Here is a 22,639-nt window from a genome sequence, read left to right on the forward strand (position 1 = left end):
CAGATCTTTACACACTGTGGAATTAAATCATTCTTTTGTGTATTATTGATGAACCATTCTGTCTGCCTGTGGAGGCAACACACAGATACTAACAATTGTCAGTTTTCTTAATTTTGTCGTTGTATATAACAAGTTTAGGATTCGTGTGATACCTTTTGATATTTTGCATATTATGTTGATGAAATTGAGGATGCTTGTTGTAAAATCCAACATTTACTTTTGTCATTTTGATAATATTTCTTCTGTTTTTGTAAGACTCGATGTAGCCCTGAGCACTTTTCTACCTTTGTGCATGTCATATTGTAGGTTTTTATGCTACAATTAGATTGGATCTGTATTGGGGGGGGCTGAATATAGGGATAGACAATATATACCAGTGATGGGCTTCTTAAGTTACTGTAGGGGTATTATCACAGTCGTCTGTCCTGCCATGCCTGTGTTGTATTTTATATTGGTGGGTGGCTGTTGATATTCTACTCTCAGTTATATTTTTTGAGCCCTTCCCTTTTATTTCTTATCCTACTGCCTGTCACTGATTCTATTCTATTTTTCTTCTTCTGCTGATGAGAGGGGGCTAGACTGAACTCTCCAGTAGTACCTGTTTTTATCTTTCTTTTCCATCCACAATTTTGAAGTATCGCTCCTCCCCTGTTGCAGTGTCTATAACTGTACCATGTCCTCATGCTCTTCAATACAGATCAACAAGCAATTGTTTTCTGAAGTGCTGTCTGGTGATACTTTTCTTTGTCACAAATTTTCATGTTAATGTAGTAAACTGTATCTGGTTGAATAACTTTGAAATTAATTTCCAAATTTATTTATATATTATCATACTGTATTACAGTAGAGTAAAAATTCCAATTACGTTCACCTCAGAATATTGAAGGCCTATGGATGATAAAAAGCTTGCTAATGACATGTCACAAAGAAGATTTTTTTTAAAGTAGTGTTAGAAAATGAGAAATTTAATGAGTGTTGTAATATATAGAATTTTTATTGAATATGAATCATAATTGTTAGACTATTATAATCTTGCGTATTGTTTCTCTCATGTCATTCTACTAGTGTTTGATCATTCTTGGTGACACAATGTAACACTGAATATTTGTGTAGGAACTTATACTGAACTGATGAGTAAAGCCTATGTAATAATTGCAGGTCAACTACCTGTGTAGATAAAAAACCTACCAGCTAAGAGGAACTATGTAAAGGGAATACATATGGACCTGTTATTAGAGGAAAAACTTAACTAGGAGAACAGGAACTACAGTGGTGAAGTGGACAGCGAGTTATATATAAATGATGGACTGAAAATAACAATTGGACACTTGTTTCAAAAAAAATTTTAATACTTTTCTTATTATATTGCCAGGAGACATATTCAGTGCTCATGTACATAGTTGTAACCAAAGATTCAAAGTCTTTGCATATTAACAGATAACATTTTGATATATATGTGTACTGTTGTAAAGAGAGTGAAGGGAGGCCTGTTGTAAAATTTAGTAATTTTTGCCAGTTTGAAAAGATATGGCTAAAGCAATTTTAATCTATTACATTTTATTTCTTTAATATTATACCATGAGGATCAGTAATCTTTATGTACTGTTTCAAAGATACTATTATTCTATATAATGATTACTGTAACTTACTACCTTATTATCTTGCTGTTTGGGACACCCAATCCCATGCAGCTTGTGCATGGAATTGTGTGTGTGTGTGGTGGGGGGTATTGTAATGGTACTTAAATTACGCAGCCATTACGGCACCTCAACTCAACCTCTCGATACGAGCAATATTCTACTGTGTTTCTGTAAAGTAGTTGACATATTTCTGAGACCACATTCAGATTTGATTTCATTAATGTAGAGATACTTTGACGCATTGATATGTTTCTGTTGCAATGATATTATTCTTATGTGTATTCTTTCTTTTGTCACTATGATCTTTGACGTACTTGTAACTCTGATTTTTGGGCGCATAAGCGATTATTAGTTAGAGTCGGACATCAAAAAAGTCAAGTCTTGGACGTCAAGTTGGAAAGATGCATAACGTAGTCATCTTATAAAATGTGAACTTTAACAGTGAGGAAGATGTTTTCAAGTATGTTTTGTATTGTGAAGTGATGTTTTGTGTGTTACGTGACATTGCAACAAAAGCAATAAAAAAGGAAGTGTAACTTTGATTCGGAGTGCTGATTAGTTTTTTACATCACCATTGTGATAACTTTGAAAGGTTTAATGTTCAAGAATGGTTTGTGAAGCGCATCTACAAAACTTTTGAATATAGCAGAATAAAAACTAGGCCTCTTTGCATCCGAGCTTGGAATCATCACCACCTAGATTTTCGACGATTGAGCCATGATTTTACAACGAGACCAGCGTGGTAAACACGAAAAGATGAGTGCCTAGTTTATTCATATTAAATGAAATGACTTTATTAATTGTGCTCTAATGACACCTGCCTCATAATAACTTTGTTGTTGCCCGAAAATGCAGTATTTAGCAGCGTGAGCAACACCACAATCATTATTAAATTTTGACCTTTGTTGTGGTTGGGTTGTTAGAACCTTTCATGATCTATTCGTCAACGGAACTTAAAGCCTAATCTGCCTTTCGCGGATACTTTGAGGGTACAAGCCATCACCACACGCAAAATCATTTGATAGTTTAAATAACCCTGCAGCCACTTGCAGTGTCCGTAGAGCGCATAGCTTGATCTAACGCCTCGACTGCTGTAATTAGTGGTGGCGCTGGGGCGCCTGAAGAGCGTGAGTCGCTTCGTGTGCGAACGAGTGACATCGCTGACGAAGGAGGAGGTCTCAACAGAAATCTAAGTGAGGAGGAAGTGTATGTTGACGTCATTAGCTGTCCTAGTTGCCACCCAGAATTATTCTCCTGGGTTGGGTACCGATTTAAGTCGGGAACCATTCTAAACAAGTGGATTTGTGTATCCTTTCACCCCAAACAATTGCAAGGGTTGTTGCTACGGTGGTGTGTGTGTGTGGCCACCGACACGTCTGCACCGATTGTACAGTTTTGGTGTGCTGGTAACTAGTGGACTCTGTATGGGGAAAATACTTCTGTAGCTAATGAAAAGTTGAGAGAGAGTGTTTAGTCCTTGGCTGATTGCTTGTATCTGGGCAAGCAGCCACTAACAGATTCAAGACTATGTGCGGGGCGACTGTTATTTTGAGCTCGAAGCTGTGAATAGTTGCTGTTATATTTGAAAACTTATGTTGTTTATGTTCGGCACGCGTTGCACACTCCCTCTCCCCTTCTTGTCACTACAACCTCCAGGCGCTCTTAATCATGTGCTGTATACAGTCATCAACCATACCATTCCGACCACCTACCTAATAGCCTAAGTGCCCACCTTTTGCAATGATAACAGCGGTGACATGTCGTGGCATGGAAGCAATAAGGCTTAGTAGGTCACTGGACGGAGTTCGCATCACATTTGCTCTCACAACTCATCTGATTCCTGTTAATGCAGGGGAGGGTGCGACGAGCTCTGACGCCACGTTCAATCTCATCTCAGATGTATGTACTCATATGGATATGGTGTCTGTTCTTTGAGACACGTCTGAAAGAACAGACACCATATCGTTCTGGCAATACCGGCCATGAACTTTTTCCTCTGTGCAGATGCACACATATTCCCTGAACTCTTACGGGACTAGGTAAGAATGTCTTGCACGAGTAATGTGTATGTTGGGGTGGGACACTACAAATTTAGTGCGTGGACATACCAGGTGAGAATGTGGGTCTCGCGGGAGACGTGCGTGAGATAGTCCCTACAGTCCCGCTATCGTCTGTGCCCTCGGTGGCTCAGATGGGTAGAGCGTCTGTCATGTAAGAGGAGGTCTCTGGTTCGAGCCCCGGTCGGGGCACACATTTTCATCTGTCCCCTTTGATATATAGCAACGCCCGTCGGCAACTGGAGATATTAATATAATTCTAATTTCTTCTCAGATGTGACGAATGTGGGCGGGAGGGGGGGGGGAATGGGGGGGGGCAGCACATCAACTGGAATTCGTAGTTGTGTTCCTCGAATCACTCCATGACATTTCTTGCCCATTATCTTGTTGAAAAATACCACTGCCGTCGGTTAACATCATCGTCATTAAGGGGGTAAGTGGTCTGAAAGCAGTGTACGGTACTCCTTGGCCGCCCCGGTGTCTTGCACCTACGGATGTTAGCGCGAAAGTTCCACAGAGCATAATGGAGGCCTCGCCAGCTTGTCTCTGTCCCGCAGTACAGATGTCAAGTACCTGTTGCAATGGTTGACTACAGAATCGCGTCCTCTCATCGGCTTGATGAAGAAGGTACCGTAATTAATCAGACATGCAATGCTCTGCCACTGTGCCAAAGTCCGGTGCCGATGGTCAAGTGCCCGCCTGAGTCGTAGTTGCCGATGTCGGGGTGTTGACATTGGTACATGAATAGGTCGTCGGCTTCAGATGCCCATCGTTGGTAGTGTCCGCTGCACTGTGTGTTCAGATACGCTTGTAGTTTGCTCAGCTTTAAAGTCTGACGATATTTCCTCCGCAGTTAGTCGCCTGTTCTTTTTCGACAACTGTAATGAGCTGTACCCCCCCCCCCCGCCCCCCATCCCCGCAAACGTCTGGGTGGGTTGAAGACAAAGACACTCACGATAGCACTCCTTGACTATCCAGCAAGTAGTGCAGTTTTCGAAATACTCGAACCGGACATCCAAGTCACACAATCTTTTCTCAGTCAGACTCAGATAGTTGGTGCACCTTCCCCATTCTACACACAGACAGCATGGTGACTGATACTACATGCATCATGCCTGTGTCTGAGTAGCAGTCATTCCTCAACAGGTGAGGCTGCTATCGCCTGGATGGGTTTATACCGACAGTAGATCGGTGGTCATAATTTTCTTGCTGATAAGTTTACTGTCGGAACGCGGGGTAACAGTTAGGGGCATCAAGTGCGGATTCCTACTAGTACGAGACTGGTGTGTTCACATAAAAACTGAAAGTGGAGCTTACCTAGTATTTTGCTATCGTATAAATTCTTGGGCTGATTCAGTTTATTGCATTTTTACTTGAGAATTTTAGTACGCACCTTAACTGCCTCTTAAATAATAAATGAAGATGGTGCTCGTACATCATTAGTGTTATTGAGTTAAATCTTGTATTGATTTCTGGTTAACGTAACTTTTATTTGAGAATTTTACTACGTTAATTATATGTCATTCGAACGAAAACTGAAGTGGGATCCTGACCAGCATTTCGCCTAGTAAGCGGTTTTGATTTATGATTCTTGAAACTGTGCCATTTGTAATCACAGAAGTGACTGTTGAGTGTTATGAATGAGGTCACTACTAAATTTTACATTAAGAGGGTCGTTATACTCTGAAAGAGTTATGTACATGTTTGCAACTGGGTTTGCCGCCGCTTGGACTGGAACCTTTTGTATCTGTGAAATAAAGTGCATTTTAAAATGTTTACATCAATCTCAACCCAGCATCACCGCACCACAGTGACCTCCTAGAGATACATAAGCAGCAATAAATGCCACAAGATAAGACCCAAGTTTAACGGCAGATAGTAGCAGTCAAAATGAGAAACAGATTATTGCAGCAGTGACGACCAAAACCACAAATGAAATTGATGTCACCTTGAAATCGTGTTATCAAACGAGAAACTCGTACGAGGCAAACGTAAACGAATGCCACTACTTTGAGACAACATGATGAGCAATTAACATATTGAACAGAATGTTTTCTCGTAATGAGCCAAAAATAAAAAAAACTGACTGATACGGATAGAGCGAGAAGTAAAAAGTGCAGTAAGACATATCATGAAGAAAGAATCATCATCTCGCAAGGTTCATAGCAGTCCAACTACTAAGCAGTGAAAACCAAAATTACATTTGCACAACATTCAAGATGAATACAATGATAACGACAAATCTATAAGAACTCTAGAGAGCCGGCTGGAGTGGCCGAGCGGTTCTAGGCGCTACAATCTGGAACCGCGCGACCGCTACGGTCGCAGGTTCGAATCCTGCCTCGGGCATGGTTGTGTGTGATGTCCTTAGGTTAGTTTGGTTTAAGTAGTTCTACGTTCTAGGGGACTGATGACCTCAGAAGTTAAGTCACATAGTGCTCAAAACCATTTTTGAACTGTAGAGAATCTCTTGAGGAAACGGTTCAGTATAGGAGCCCATGACTAGAAAAGTAATCCTACGACGATACCGGGCGTCGAGGTTACAGGGACCAATGTCAGCGAGTACGCGATCGCTTTGGCGGCAGGCTTATGCTGCTATGGCGACAGCGTCCTTGTCAAAATCATGGGTACTTTTTTGAATGATACTACCACCATGTGACCGTAATATTTTTTTTTTTTTATTGTTATACATTCCAGATTGCTGCCTTAGGCAGTAAGAAGTATAAATCATAGAAACAAGAAACACGGCAACCATGAAAAATAGTGTATATATACCACGATTCTGTACCTTACTTATATAGAAAATGACATCAGACTTGTATGAAATACAAGTCCTTCTCAAAAAATACCAATAAATAGGTATATACCACGCTATAATGTCTGAACAACATCTAACGTCGACATAGACGGAACTTCTCTCAAAAACCACCTTGGAAGGATTACAGTCTGCAAACTGCCATCTGTAGTGTGTTAGGCAACAAGGTAGCTAAAATCTATATTTTGCATGATAATTACATTATCTTTGCATATATTGGTACATAACAGTGTTTACAGTATATGACATGAAGGTGCACTATGGAGATCACATGTAAACATCGCTAAGTGTCTTATCGTAACATATTCGTAACGACGATGGAATTTCTACCTTGTAATGTAGTTAATTATGTTTAGAACGGCGCACTATATAATCAATTAGTAAATATATCGTTACAAACTGCAATAGCACTACGCAAATAGTAGAAGAACTCCATCCTGACAGTACAATCAATCAATGAAGTCACAACACAATGGTGACGAAATTGTGGAGAGGAGGAACATGGATACCATGGGATCCACATCTTGAAACTGCTTTCTTCGCCTGAGTTCCCCCTCTTCCTTGTCACACACACACACACACACACACACACACACACACACCATTGCCATCACTATCCTTTATGAATAATGCCTCACGTTCTGTTGGCTGCACAACTGCCGCCATGTTCCTACTCCCAAATACGTCGTTACCATTGTATTGCTATTTCCTTGGTTGATTGCGCTGGAGTGATGGACTTTTGGATGTAATGCGTCGTGGTTTAATTAATTAACTCTATTACAAGGTAGAAATCCAATGTTTGTTACAAGTATACTACGATAAGACACTTCACGACATTTACATGTGAACTTTAATTGTGGAACTCTATGTCATATATTGTAAACACTGTTAGGTACCAACGTATGCAAAGATAATGTCATTATCATGCAAAGTAAGCAGTTCAGCTATGTTGTTCGTAAAGTCAAGCGCCTGCATGCCAATCGGGAACGTTAGAGCTGAGAGGGTTGTAAAGAAGATATCAGCCAATTGCACACTGACTGATGCCTCTCCAGGACGACATCGCAACAGCAGCGGCTTCTATGCACAGAGAACGTCAGTGCTGCGCCCAACTGGCCGCGGCTGAGTTGTACAAGAAGGTTCAAGACCAGCCACCTGAATAGAAGGGTTAAAGCTCATTACCTTCATTACTTAGCTCAAGCTTGGAATTGTTATATTGAAAAGATTACTTATTTGGGCTGTCGCGACACTTTAACACAAAGTTAAGTATTTTAATTGATTTCCGTTTTGTGATAAAACTCATTAATACGATTTGTTTGAATTGTTTGTCTAGCTATCCGAGAAAGCAGGTTTCCTGAACACCCCATAGTTGATGACTAGGCACGATTCAACAGTTCCCTAAACACCACTGATTTCAGTGTGCAGACTGTGATGTCTCTCAGGCGATTTTTGGGAGTTTGTTCCAGATATGTCCATGTCAGTTGTTGACCAGTCATAATACTATGGCACATACATGTTTATAGGTAAGCACATTCATGTAATAGCTGTGCTGTAGGTTCCATTAATGAAAGTCTGTGATATACACTACTGGCCATTAAAATTGCTACACCAATAAGAAATGCAGAAGATAAACGGGTACTCATTGGACAAATATATTATACTACAACCGACATGTGCTTACATTTTCACACAGTTTGGGTGCTTAGATCCTGAGAAATCAGTACCCAGACGAAAACCTCTGGCTGCAATAACGGCCTTGATTCGCCTGGGAATTGTGTCAAACGGAGCTTTGATGGCGTGTACAGGTACGGCTGCACATGCAGCTTCAACACGATACCACTGTCCATCAAGAGTAGTGACTGGCGTATCGTGACTAGCCAGTTGCTCGGCCACCATTGACCAGACGTTTTCAGTTGGTAAGAGATCTGGAGAATGCGCTGACCAGGCCAACAGACGAACATTTTCTGTACCCAGAAAGGACCGTACAGGGCCTGCAACATGCGGTCGTGCATTATCCTGCAGAAATGTAGGGTTTCACAGGGATCGAATGAAGGGTAGAGCCACTTGTCGTAACACATCTGATATTTAACCAATGCGAACAAGACGTGACGGAGACGTGTAACCAGTGGCACCCCATACCATCACGCTGGGTGATACGCCAGTATGGCGAATACACGCTTCCAATGTGCGTACACTGTGATGTCGCCAAACACGGATGCGACCATCACGATGCTGTAGACAGAACCTGGATTAATTCGAAAGAATGACGTTTTGCCATTCGTGCACCCAGGTTCGTCATTGAGTACACCACCGCAGGCACTCCTGTCTGTGATCCAACGTCTAGGGTAACCGCAGCCGTGGTCTCAGAGCTGATAGTCCATGCTATTGCAAACGTCGTCGAACTGTTCGTGCAGATGGTTGTTGTCTTGCAAACGTCTACATCTACATCTACATCTACATTTATACTCCGCAAGCCACCCAACGGTGTGTGGCGGAGGGCACTTTACGTGCCACTGTCATTATCTCCCTTTCCTGTTCCAGTCGCGTATGGTTCGCGGGAAGAACGACTGTCTGAAAGCCTCTGTGCGCGCTCTAATCTCTCTAATTTTACATTCGTGATCTCCTCGGGAGGTATAAGTAGGGGGAAGCAATATATTCGATACCTCATCCAGAAACGCACCCTCTCGAAACCTGGCGAGCAAGCTACACCGCGATGCAGAGCGCCTCTCTTGCAGAGTCTGCCACTTGAGTTTGTTAAACATCTCCGTAACGCTATCACGGTTATCAAATAACCCTGTGACGAAACGCGCCGCTCTTCTTTGGATCTTCTCTATCTCCTCCGTCAACCCGATCTGGTACGGATCCCACACTGATGAGCAATACTCAAGTATAGGTCGAACGAGTGTTTTGTAAGCCACCTCCTTTGTTGATGGACTACATTTTCTAAGGACTCTCCCAATGAATCTCAACCTGGTACCCGCCTTACCAACAATTAATTTTATATGATCATTCCACTTCAAATCGTTCCGCACGCATACTCCCAGATATTTTACAGAAGTAACTGCTACCAGTGTTTGTTCCGCTATTATATAATCATACAATAAAGGATCCTTCTTTCTATGTATTCGCAATACATTACATTTGTCTATGTTAAGGGTCAGTTGCCACTCCCTGCACCAAGTGCCTATCCGCTGCAGATCTTCCTGCATTTCGCTACAATTTTCTAATGCTGCAACTTCTCTGTATACTACAGCATCATCCGCGAAAAGCCGCATGGAACTTCCGACACTATCTACTAGGTCATTTATATATATTGTGAAAAGCAATGGTCCCATAACACTCCCCTGTGGCACGCCAGAGGTTACTTTAACGTCTGTAGATGTCTCTCCATTGAGAACAACATGCTGTGTTCTGTTTGCTAAAAACTCTTCAATCCAGCCACACAGCTGGTCTGATATTCCGTAGGCTCTTACTTTGTTTATCAGACGACAGTGCGGAACTGTATCGAACGCCTTCCGGAAGTCAAGGAAAATGGCATCTACCTGGGAGCCTGTATCTAATATTTTCTGGGTTTCATGAACAAATAATGCGAGTTGGGTTTCACACGATCGCTGTTTCCGGAATCCATGTTGATTCCTACATAGTAGATTCTGAGTTTCCAAAAACGACATGATACTCGAGCAAAAGACATGTTCTAAAATTCTACAACAGATCGACGTCAGAGAGATAGGTCTATAGTTTTGCGCATCTGCTCGACGACCCTTCTTGAAGACTGGGACTACCTGTGCTCTTTTCCAATCATTTGGAACCTTCTGTTCCTCTAGAGACTTGCGGTACACGGCTGTTAGAAGGGGGGCAAGTTCTTTCGCGTACTCTGTGTAGAATCGAATTGGTATCCCGTCAGGTCCAGTGGACTTTCCTCTGTTGAGTGATTCCAGTTGCTTTTCTATTCCTTGGACACTTATTTCAATGTCAGCCATTTTTTCGTTGGTGCGAGGATTTAGAGAAGGAACTGCAGTGCGGTCTTCCTCTGTGAAACAGCTTTGGAAAAAGGTGTTTAGTATTTCAGCTTTACGCTTGTCATCCTCTGTTTCAATGCCATCATCATCCCAGAGTGTCTGGACATGATGTTTTGAGCCACTTACTGATTTAACGTAAGACCAGAACTTCCTAGGATTTTCTGTCAAGTCGGTACCTAGTATTTTACTTTCGAATTCACTGAACGCTTCACGCATAGCCCTCCTTACGCTAACTTTGACATCGTTTAGCTTCTGTTTGTCTGAGAGGTTTTGGCTGCGTTTAAACTTGGAGTGAAGCTCTCTTTGCTTTCGCAGTAGTTTCCTAACTTTGTTGTTGTACCACGGTGGGTTTTTCCCGTCCCTCACAGTTTTGCTCGGCACGTACCTGTCTAAAACGCATTTAACGGTTGCCTTGAACTTTTTCCATAAACACTCAACATTGTCAGTGTCGGAACAGAAATTTTCGTTTTGATCTGTTAGGTAGTCTGAAATCTGCCTTCTATTACTCTTGCTAAACAGATAAACCTTCCTCCCTTTTTTTTATATTCCTATTAACTTCCATATTCAGGGATGCTGCAACGGCCTTATGATCACTGATTCCCTGTTCTGCACTTACAGAGTCGAAAAGTTCGGGTCTGTTTGTTATCAGTAGGTCCAAGATGTTATCTCCACGAGTCGGTTCTCTGTTTAATTGCTCGAGGTAATTTTCGGATAGTGCACTCAGTATAATGTCACTCGATGCTCTGTCCCTACCACCCGTCCTAAACATCTGAGTGTCCCAGTCTATATCTGGTAAATTGAAATCTCCACCTAAGACCATAACATGCTGAGAAAATTTTTGTGAAATGTATTCCAAATTTTCTCTCAGTTGTTCTGCCACTAATGCTGCTGAGTCGGGGGTCGGTAAAAAGAGCCAATTATTAACCTTGCTCGGTTGTTGAGTGTAACCTCCACCCATAATAATTCACAGGAACTATCCACTTCTACTTCACTACAGGATAAACTACTACTAACAGCGACGAACACTCCGCCACCGGTTGCATGCAATCTATCCTTTCTAAACACCGTCTGTGCCTTTGTAAAAATTTCGGCAGAATTTATCTCTGGCTTCAGCCAGCTTTCTGTACCTATAACGATTTCAGCTTCGGTGCTTTCTATCAGCGCTTGAAGTTCCGGTACTTTACCAACGCAGCTTCGACAGTTTACAATTACAATACCGATTGCTGCTTGGTCCCCGCATGTCCTGACTTTGCCCCGCACCCGTTGAGGCTGTTGCCCTTTCTGCACTTGCCCGAGGCCATCTAACCTAAAAAACCGCCCAGCCCACGCCACACAACCCCTGCTACCCGTGTAGCCGCTTGTTGCGTGTAGTGGACTCCTGACCTATCCAGCGGAACCCGAAACCCCACCACCCTATGGCGCAAGTCGAGGAATCTGCAGCCCACATGGTCGCAGAACCGTCTCAACCTCTGATTCAGACCCTCCACTCGGCTCTGTACCAAAGGTCCGCAGTCAGTCCTGTCGACGATGCTGCAGATGGTGAGCTCTGCTTTCATCCCGCTAGCGAGACTGGCAGTCTTCACCAAATCAGATAGCCGCCGGAAGCCAGAGAGGATTTCCTCCGATCCATAGCGACACACATCATTGGTGCCGACATGAGCGACCACCTGCAGATGGGTGCACCCTGTACCCTTCATGGCATCCGGAAGGACCCTTTCCACATCTGGAATGACTCCCCCCGGTATGCACACGGAGTGCACTTTGGTTTTCTTCCCCTCCCTTGCTGCCATATCCCTAAGGGGCCCCATTACGCGCCTGACGTTGGAGCTCCCAACTACCAGTAAGCCCACCCTCTGCGACTGCCCGGATCTTGCAGACTGAGGGGCAACCTCTGGAACAGGACAAGCAGCCATGTCAGGCTGAAGATCAGTATCAGCCTGAGACAGAGCCTGAAACCGGTTCGTCAGACAAACTGGAGAGGCCTTCCGTTCAGCCCTCCGGAATGTCTTTCGCCCCCTGCCACACCTTGAGACGACCTCCCACTCTACCACAGGTGAGGGATCAGCCTCAATGCGGGCAGTATCCCGGGCAACCACAGTCGTAGGCCGATCGGGGGATGCGTGGGACGAGCTGGCCGTCCCCGACAAACCCCCATCCGGACCCCCACAGTGATGCCCATTGGCAACAGCCTCAAGCTGTGTGACCGAAGCCAACACTGCCTGAAGCTGGGAGCGAAGGGATGCCAACTCAGCCTGCATCCGAACACAGCAGTTGCAGTCCCTATCCATGCTAAAAACTGTGCAAAGAACGTCTGAACTAATCTACAGAGAGCGCAAACAAAACGACACAAAATTGAAGCGGTTATTAAAATACAAGATTGCCTAGTAAATGCAGTAATGCTGCCACTTGTGCACTGCTGACACACTGCTCGGCGGCGGAAGGAGACTACGCGATTTAACACTATTCGAGTACTAAAACGTGATGCTACAACTCTCAAATACTATAATACGCCCGAAATTTATGAATTAAACAATGCAAGTACCAAAAACACGCAAAGAAATTAAGACTGTTGACTCAGGGATCGAGACGTGGCTGCACGATCCGTTACAGCCATGCGGATAAGATTCCTGTCATCTCGACTGCTAGTGATACGAGGCTGTTGGGATCCAGCACGGCGTTCCGTATTACCCTCCTGAACCCACTGATTCCATATTCTGCTAACAGTCATTGGATCTCGACCAACGCGAGCAGCTATGTCGCGATACGATAAATCGCAATCGCGATAGGCTACAATCCGACCTTTATCAAAGTCGGAAACGTCATGGTACGCATTTCTCCTCATTACATGAGGCATCACAGCAACGGTCAACTGCTGTTTGTGTATGAGAAATCGGTTGGAAACTTTCCTCATGTCAGCATGTAGGTGTCACCACTGGCGCTAACCTTATGTGAATGCCCTGAAAAGCTAATCATTTGTATATGACAGCATCTTCTTCCTGTCAGTTAAATTTCGCGTCTGTAGCACGTCATCTTCATGGTGTAGCAATTTTAATGGCCAGTAGTGTAATTAGGCGTTTTAGACAAGTGTACATTTTTCACTAGAGACAGATTTGTCTTATAGGACCAGAAACGCTTATTTGAGAAAGGGCAGTCTAGTGTCTTTTGATGTATAAATAAGGGATAGAATCCTGGTATTTACAGGCAGTTTTTCGTGGTTTTGTTGTAGAAAATGACCTAAGGCAGAAATCTGGATCATGTAACAGTTCTTACAGTCAAATGGAAGCAGCATCATTCAAAAACATTTCAATGTCTGTGGCTCCAGCTAAAATTAAAATTACGAATCACGGATACATTTGACCTCATCGAACGTCTTGAGTGCTCAAAGATCCACTGAAAGAATTTACGCTTGCACCCCAGTAACTTAAAAAACTCACATGTGATGCCAACTGTTGGATCCGGCGGCAACATGCGTCTCTTCCTCATAATAGACAGACAAAAACAATCTCAATGTGAAATAAAAAGTTATAAACTTACTGTAAGCAGAAGTGGTAAACTGCTGCCTACAAATTCCAAATCTGAAGAGTTTCTGTCACTATATCTCTAGAAGAAATAAGTAAACACCCATATAGATTTTACAAATGAATGAAATCTGTTGGGGTAAAGGCAGACATGTAACTATGTTTTGGAAGAGGTCTGACCCTGTTTATTATATTTTATTCTATCAGGGGCCTAGGCAGATGAGTAGATAAACCTGAATGACTTTGAAAATTTACAATTGATTGCTACACTCAATATTGGCGATGATGCCACAATGAAAAATATAGTCCACAATCAGCTAACAAATTACCTAACTACAAATAACCTTCTAAACAAGTACCAATCACGCTTCCCTAAATATCATAGCACAACATTTGCCTATGGTAACAGAGGACCTGATGTTTGCCACTGACGTATAAGAGGGAATTATCATGTGATTTTCCTAAACTTCACCAAAGCTTTGCGATCATCGACTATGACATTTTACTTGCCAAAACGAAGCAGCCCAATTTCCAGCCAGGTGCAGTGCAATGGTGTCGCTCATACCTGACATCTCGCCTGCAATGCGTCGTGTCCAGCACCGTAAAGTCACAATGGAGGTATGTAGTATCAGGTCTTCCACAGGGTTCAATATTAGGTCCTATACTCTTTTATTCTAAGTAAATGATTTGTCATCAGTCTTGTCCTTCTGCAAATATTACAAGTATGTTGATGTTCAGTTGTATCAAAAACCTGTGTGTATAACTGAAGACCCCTATCGAGATTGTTAATACCATCTGCGTGCCCTATCAAAACGGGTTAAAGCTGAACTCATCTCAAACCAAAGCCATACTGGTTTGTCATCTCAAGCCCATCAGCCCATTGGGAATGCCTGTGGGGCAAATATTAACTTCTCTCTTTCAGAATTGAGTATGGGAGTAATAATAAATGAAAATTTAAACTGGAATGAGCATGTAACTGTAATATCAAAGAAGATATCAGTGTCTCTCCATGCCTTCAAAGGTTTAAATAGCTCTTCTCACTTGATATGTAACAGAAACTTGCCCAAACACTTATTCTTCGAATTATTGATTACAGTGATTTTATCCTGCAAAGCCTTTCTCAGGAAAGCTCACGGAGACCTGGAACGGTTTATGAGGCCTATGTTCTTAATATCTGTGATGTTCGATTCCTTGTTCACGTTTCTCCACCACATGCACAGAGATCCTCGCTGTGTGCCGACAAGTGCAGATATTTCCCTATCCTCTGTATTCTCTACTGTCTGAGCAATGAACACTGTCAGTCATATCTCTCTTTGACCTCAACATTCTTGTCTAAACAGCATGGCAGAGCACGCCTTTCCATCAGAGGAAGATTCTTTCTGTCCCACTCCATCGTTCAGCCACATTCTTGAAGTCCTCAGTCACAAGAACCCAATTATGGCACAATATCTCGAATTATATCAGAGAAGAATTAAGCAACATCTGCAGGTTTAAAATACAGGTTATGACATATCTATTAAAGCAACTGTAAGATTACCATTGTTCCTGTACACACACACTGCTCTTGTACATCTCTCTTTTCATCTTCAAATTCCTCATTTCCCAGTATTTGTAGTCTATTTTCCCATAACTCGCTATATCAGAAAACCACGATTTTGTAGATGTATAAACCCTTCTTATAAGTATCTCTGACATTACTGTTATTAATGTCACAATTATTATCATTATTATTATTACTACTGTCACTATTACTGACTGAAGCTGCATTATTACAAGTAATGTCAATGTTAACTTTGTTAGTACATAATCAGTATAATTTACTGAATATTAAATCATATATTGAAATACTTTTTCTTAGACAACTATTATGTAACAGATACTATATGTATTAAACCCTGGTCCGACTTAAGAGAAGGCCTGATGGTCCTAATCAGATAAGGTTAAATAAAGAAACAAATAAATAATTAAATTAATAAGTCTGCTTGATTCTAGGTTTGGTTAGGGAATTCTTAATTTTTTGTCTGCCAAATCCTAAACACTGTTGTTCGCAAAACATGTTTTATTTTTTCTCACATGTTGATGATTTTAAACCTAAATAGCAGAACTATGAATTATAGTGGAAAATGAATCATTATCAGGCACACGGTAAGAAAAATACACTGGTGACTCATACTTCCTCTTTACTAAGAGCGTCAGTCCTCAGTATCCTATCGGCAAAGTCGAAATAAGTCAGTTTGGGATGCTAAAGAAAAGAAAACGAAACCATTGTGAGTGTTACAGTATACCCAACATTATGCTTTGTATATACCATTATCAATTTAGAGGTTGGGCATTCAGCGGTTCAAGCTACATTTAGTATTCTTCATATTTGTGTTTGGCTGTTTTATGTGAATGTGTTATCTTGAAGTAGTGATAATTCTGTGGTAGGAGGAAAATAATGAAAACTATGTTGCCTACGTCACTGTGATCCTTCACGATGCTTATACTGCCGATTTGTGGGGATCTTTTCATACTTCCGTACAACTGTAATACAGATCACAGTTGTTGAATAAAGAGATAACGTACAATAATATCATTCCAAAACAGAAAGATTGCGGATCATGTAAGAGATAGGGCACATGGATAAGTAACAGTAGTTGTCCCTCTGCCTTTGATCAGAGATTAATACCATAGTTTGTCGCCATCCATGTCCAACGGCGGTGGCTGAGCGATGAAGTTGCAACTGCACCGATCCCACGGTACAGAACGCAGACACACACCACCGCCCACGCTATATCACTCTGGCTCTCAGCTGTCAGAGATTCCATTTAACCTGTATATCACTCTGATGCACTACGACGTCTGTTTTCCGGAGATGAAAAATATGAGGCCGTTATACACCCAGAAGAAAAGAATAGCACAACGTTCTAGTTCTGGGAAAGATAGTCGTAGATGCGAAAGTGGTTTTCTATCTGTTGTCACGAAAACTTATACGTGAAACTTATCCTTCAATAAAGGCACAATGTAATTCTTAGGTCTGTTTTGTACTTCACATGTATACCAATCGGTTCATAATGGGGAGTTGTAACATTCACTACCAGTTACGATACATTTTAAGGGTCATGTCGATGTGTATATGACTGATGTTTTAAACAAGACATGTGCAGGAATGTCCACCAACAAAATAGCTCAAAATATTGTGGTTTGTCTTCATCTGCTTAGTCCATGGCTTTGAGCTCTACTTCATGGTTTGAAAGTTTCTGGTTTCTTCTGAATTTAAGTTACTCCATTAAAGAAGTTAACTACCGACGTTACCTTCTTTTAATCTTTTTAAGGAATTATCACACTTGGTAACTGGCCAAGAAGGCTGTCCTGTTGGAAATTTAAATGTAACAAAAAATGTTTATCAGAAAGTGTTAGAAAACACATGTCTGACTGGTAACAGATCATCATCAACTGCATTGCTGTCTGAGGTGGTGCTGCTTAAGAACACGATTAACTTCGTCTTTATTTCCAAGTCAAAAGGGTGTTAAATAAACTTTTTTATGGTCGGAGGCCACATTAAAACATAAATAAATAGAGTTATATTTTATATTGCCTTCTTCAAGGAATGCCAGTACTTTTGGCTTGGAATTACTCTTGTTGATAATTTGACTGAACTATGTCTGAAAGAACAAAACTGTCCGGATAACATTTATAAGTAAACGTAGCTACCGTTTCCGAAAATTTTAAAATTGACAAAATAAGTAGCTGATGTAAGTGATTGTCTTGCGTTTCATATTTAAAAGTAGTGCTTAGTATTAAAATCCTGACGTGACAAATTTTCGTGGAGTAATGGAGTAATACATGCTTAACTCCAGCTTTATTAATTAACTTTTTATTAAAATATACTATTTTAGCTACATTTGACTGCCTGTAGTAAGGCAGTTTCACGGCCTGACTATTCTGTAAAACCACAGATACATTTTAATGTAATACAATTTGCGCGGACCGTGGAAGTTATTCTCTGATCTCTTGCCATACAATGCTGTGCTCCAAAGGTAAATTCTGAGTAATTTCTCCCCCAAATTAAGGCCAACGTTTGATACCAGTGGACTTCCCTTAGTTCAAATGGTTCAAATGGCTCTGAGCATTATGGAACTTAACTTCCGAGGTCATCAGTCCCCTAGAAATTAGAACTACTTAAACCTAACTAACCTAAGGACATCACACACATCCATGCCCGAGGCAGGATTCGAACCTGCGACTGTAGCTGTCGCGCGGTTCCAGACTGTAGCGCCTAGAACCACTCCGCTACTCCGGCAGGCACCTGTTTGTCAAGAACGCCTTTTTTGCCATTTGTATTCTGCTTTTTATGTCATCCTTGCTCCATTTGTCGTGGGCTATTTTGCTGCCTAGGTAGCACAATACCTTAACTTCGCCTACTCTGTGACCCCAATTCTAATATTAAGTTTCTCGCTTTTCCCATTTCTGCAACTTCTCATGACTTTTGTTTTTCTCCGGTTTACTCTGAGTCCATAACATGTACTCAGTAGACTTCATTCCATTCACCAGATCTTGGAGTTGTTCTTCACTTACACGAAGAATAACAACGTCATCAGCGAAAATTATCACTGATATAATTTTATTTTGGATTTTTATTTCTCTTTTGATAATTTGTTTTATTTCCGTCATTGTTTCTTTGATGTATTGAGTGAGGAGAAAGGAAGAAAGACTGTAGCCTTTTCTTACATTCTTTTTAACCCAATCACTTCTCGCTTGGTCTTCCGCTGAAGCTCATCCCTAATTTTCGCAGAATTTCTAATATCTTGCACGAAGTGTCACCACCGAACGCTTTTTCGAGGCAGACAGATCGTATGAAAGTCTTTTGATTTTTCTACGGTCTTGCTTTCATTGTGAACCACAACCTCATAATTCCCCCTCAGGTGTCATTACCTTTCCTAAAGTCAAACTGATCGTCATCAAACAGATTCTCAATTTTAGTTTCCATTCTTCCGTGTACTGTTGTTGTCAGCAACGTGTATGCTTGAGCCGTTAAGCACTCTTAAAGTCACTGCCCGTGCTTTAAGTCTCATCGAAGTTTGTTTTGACATTTCTGTAATCTGAGTCATTTCTGTTTCGATTTCATCACATTCTTCATGCATCCATTTCGCTTTAGCTTTCCTGCACTTCCTGTTTCTTTCACGCCATTGTGACTTGCATTTCTGTATTCCTAAATTTCCCTGAATATTTTTGTTCTTTCCTCTTTCGTCGACCAGCTGCAGTATTTCTTCTGCTACCATGGGTTCTTAGCAGTTATCTTCTTTGTATCTATGTTCTTCTTCTGTGATGGCCCATTTTATATAAGTTCATTCCTCTTCAACTAATGTGGCTACTGAGCTATACCTTATTTCTGTACCGACAGCCTCAGAGAATTTCCAGTGTATATCTTCATAGCTTAGTACCTCCGTATTCCACTTATTTAAGCACCGATTCCTGCTAACTAGTTCCTTAAACGTCAGAATAGTCTTCCTAACTATTAAATTCTCTTATGGATCTATATCTACCACCGGGTACGCCGTACAATTCAGTGTCAGATTTCGAAATTCATCTTTCTCCTCTCCCATTCCTGGTACCAAGTCCATATTCCGAAATAACCCTGTCTTCTACTTCTCCTACAACAGAATTCCAATCTTCCACGGTTACTACAATCTCCCTATATGTAATGAATTACCCGTCTAATATCTTCACATACTGTTTTAATCTCTTCAACTTCGGCCTGAAATATAGATGTCAGTGGTGGTTTTACTGTCGATTCTGATGAAAGCAAACATATCACTGAACTGTTAAAAGGATCTCACTCTCTGCCCTACCCTCCAATTCATAACGTATCCTACTCCCTTTACATGATTTTCCCCTGGTGTTGATATTACTCTATACTCATTTTAATTAGAGATCCTGGTCTTCCATCCATTTCACTTCACTCCCTCTCACTAGATTTAGATTGAGCCACAGTATTTCCCTTTCCACATTTTCTAGCCTTCCCACCACTTTCATCCACACCATGCCTCGTAAAACGTTATCTTCTCGTTGGTTATTCAGTCTTTTTCTCTTGGTCACCTCCTCCTTGACTATTCACTCGCGAAGATCAGAATGGAGAATTAGTCAGGAATCTTTTGCCAATGGATAGATATTCATGACACTTATCATTTGCTGGCCATGCGTCCTGTGGATACTGATTACGTGTTTTTAACACAGTTGTTTCCATTGCTTTCCGTATACTCATGCCTTCAGAGCCAGTTTCCCACCCCAAGGGCGAGAGTGTGCCCTGATCCTCTATCTGTTCCTCCTCCGTCTTCGACAAGGTCATTGGATATATAACTGTGACTTCTTATGCAAGAAAGCACGATAAATATGTATAAATATGTAGAGAATATGTTGTAAAGCATCAGTGAGTGGCAATAAACACAAATCAATCATCAGTGGATCTAAGCAACGCAAGAGTTACAGAAATAATATTCAAGTTTTGTATCCACGATTTCCCCAGCACAGAACAAACTCAAGCGCTGACTGAATCGAGCGCGTCATATTTAGGTTTGAATAACTACAACACGAATAAGCAGCTAGCTTCCAACTTATGGAAAGCACAAAGACCCGGAAGCTATGTAATATCAGTTGCCTCAATATCAAATCACTTTCGTAATTCTTAAAAAGCTTAGCACAGGCAACGACTGCAAAATAAACCGTATTATACGAAAGCCATACGACCGAAGTGACTCAAAACTTTGCGTATTAACAACCACTACAAATAACTGCAATGATCTCACCAATTGTCGGAACTGCTGCCCCGCCTCTGAACGGCAACCACTCATCACTCGACGACTCGGAACAAAAGTGCTATTAACTTAATTGGAAGCGTGGACCAAACCGGCTGCCTGTAGTCCCATTGGCTGGAAGCGTGTGGAACTCATCCAAGCCAAGCACGCTACCATGCACTGTCTCAGAGAGACACCACTCAAATAGACTGCACTACCTATTGACATTCGTTACAATACGTCTTCGCGAAAGTGTAAAGAGATCATATCGCGAGTTAAAGAAGAGAAACTTGTAGAAGAAATTGAAAGTGGATTTCCAACAGCATTCCGCAGTATTATGACAGTTTCTAAGGGCTCAGAGAACTTAAAAACCGCACAACCCATCCTTAGTACCTCCTTCTTCCAAAGTAAAGCTTCGTGACACATCTCAAACTTCAACCTACTCTTCATAGTTACTAAATAGAGATCGAGTCTGTATCAGCTCCTGAGCATGTCTTACAATCCAGTACCTCATTTCGGAATCTCTGTCCGACCATGATGTTATCCATCTGGTACCTTCCTATGACTGCAGGCCTTTACAAAATACTCCTCTTGTGATTTCTCGAAATTACTAGCTAAAATTTATTGCAGAACTCAAGCAGTCTTTCTCCTTTCTCATTGCTACTACCAAGCGCCTATTCTCCCATTATTCATTCTTTTATTTCTTCCAATATCACCGTATTCCAAGCGCTATGTTTATTAGATTATTATCTCCTTCTAAATTACCTGTTCAGTATCCTCATAAACACAATTATGATAATCTGAACACCCAAACATACGGATCTGAGGTATCTGAATCATCCAAAAGCAGAGGATGTGTAGAAATGTTCAACAATGGTAAGTGATTAACATTGCAGAAAATAACAGCTCCGTCGTTTGTGTGGGAGCTGATAGGCTGCGCTTATTAGGTGCAGTAGGTGCCGAAGGCCGCCTCGTGTACCCTTGGCGACTGGAGGACACAAAACTTTACGCCTCGCCTGAGCCAGTTAACACCAACGTTGTACTGTTGCCGATTGGAAACATGTTGCTTGGTTTCGTTTCGAATTGTATCTAGCGGATGGACCAGCACGTGTATGGTGACAACCTCATGAATCCATGGACACTCCATGTGCAAAACGTAAGCAAATAGAAGAATGACTTGTACACATCAAAGGTCACTATCAGCAAGCTAGTTAGTTTTGTAGTGTATCGACCATATTCGGTCAAAAGTACGCCAGAGCGGAAGTGAGTTGCAACACAGCCAGCCGCAGACAGGCAAGATTATTATGCTTTTAGAAGCAAAACATGGTTGACAGGTGTTGTGAAGCAGAGCCAGCTGCACATCGTATAGCAATAGCCGACGCTAAAATGCGCTGGCAGGAGGGCGGAATCCTTTCCTCAGTTTCCATCACAGAAGTGTTTAGACTACTTGCATTAAGCCCCAAACGAGTATAGTCTGGAATGTATAAATGCTCCGCCATTCATGAATTAAAATATCGTTGTTTAAGTATCACAGCGGGCACCACGCGTCTGTGACGCCCGGAGTAACGTTTTGGAATGCAGTAAGGCGTCCACTGTTTGACTATGGGGCAGAGCAGCCTGGCCTGGGTCGCGGAAGCAGCCGCCACCAGAGCACAGACCCGGAGGCTCGCTGGCAGGAGGTCATGGCAGCCTCCGCAGATGTGTCAGCTGTGCTGCCACGCTGTCATCATGGTCACAGCCTGAGATGTTGCGACAGTGGCATTCAAGTGTCCACACTTGGCCCTGCTCTTTGCGCTGTCACCAATGCCAGACGTGTATCG

This window comes from Schistocerca cancellata, chromosome 7 (genome assembly GCF_023864275.1).
Source record: "Schistocerca cancellata isolate TAMUIC-IGC-003103 chromosome 7, iqSchCanc2.1, whole genome shotgun sequence".
NCBI classification, from domain to species: Eukaryota; Metazoa; Arthropoda; class Insecta; order Orthoptera; family Acrididae; genus Schistocerca; species Schistocerca cancellata.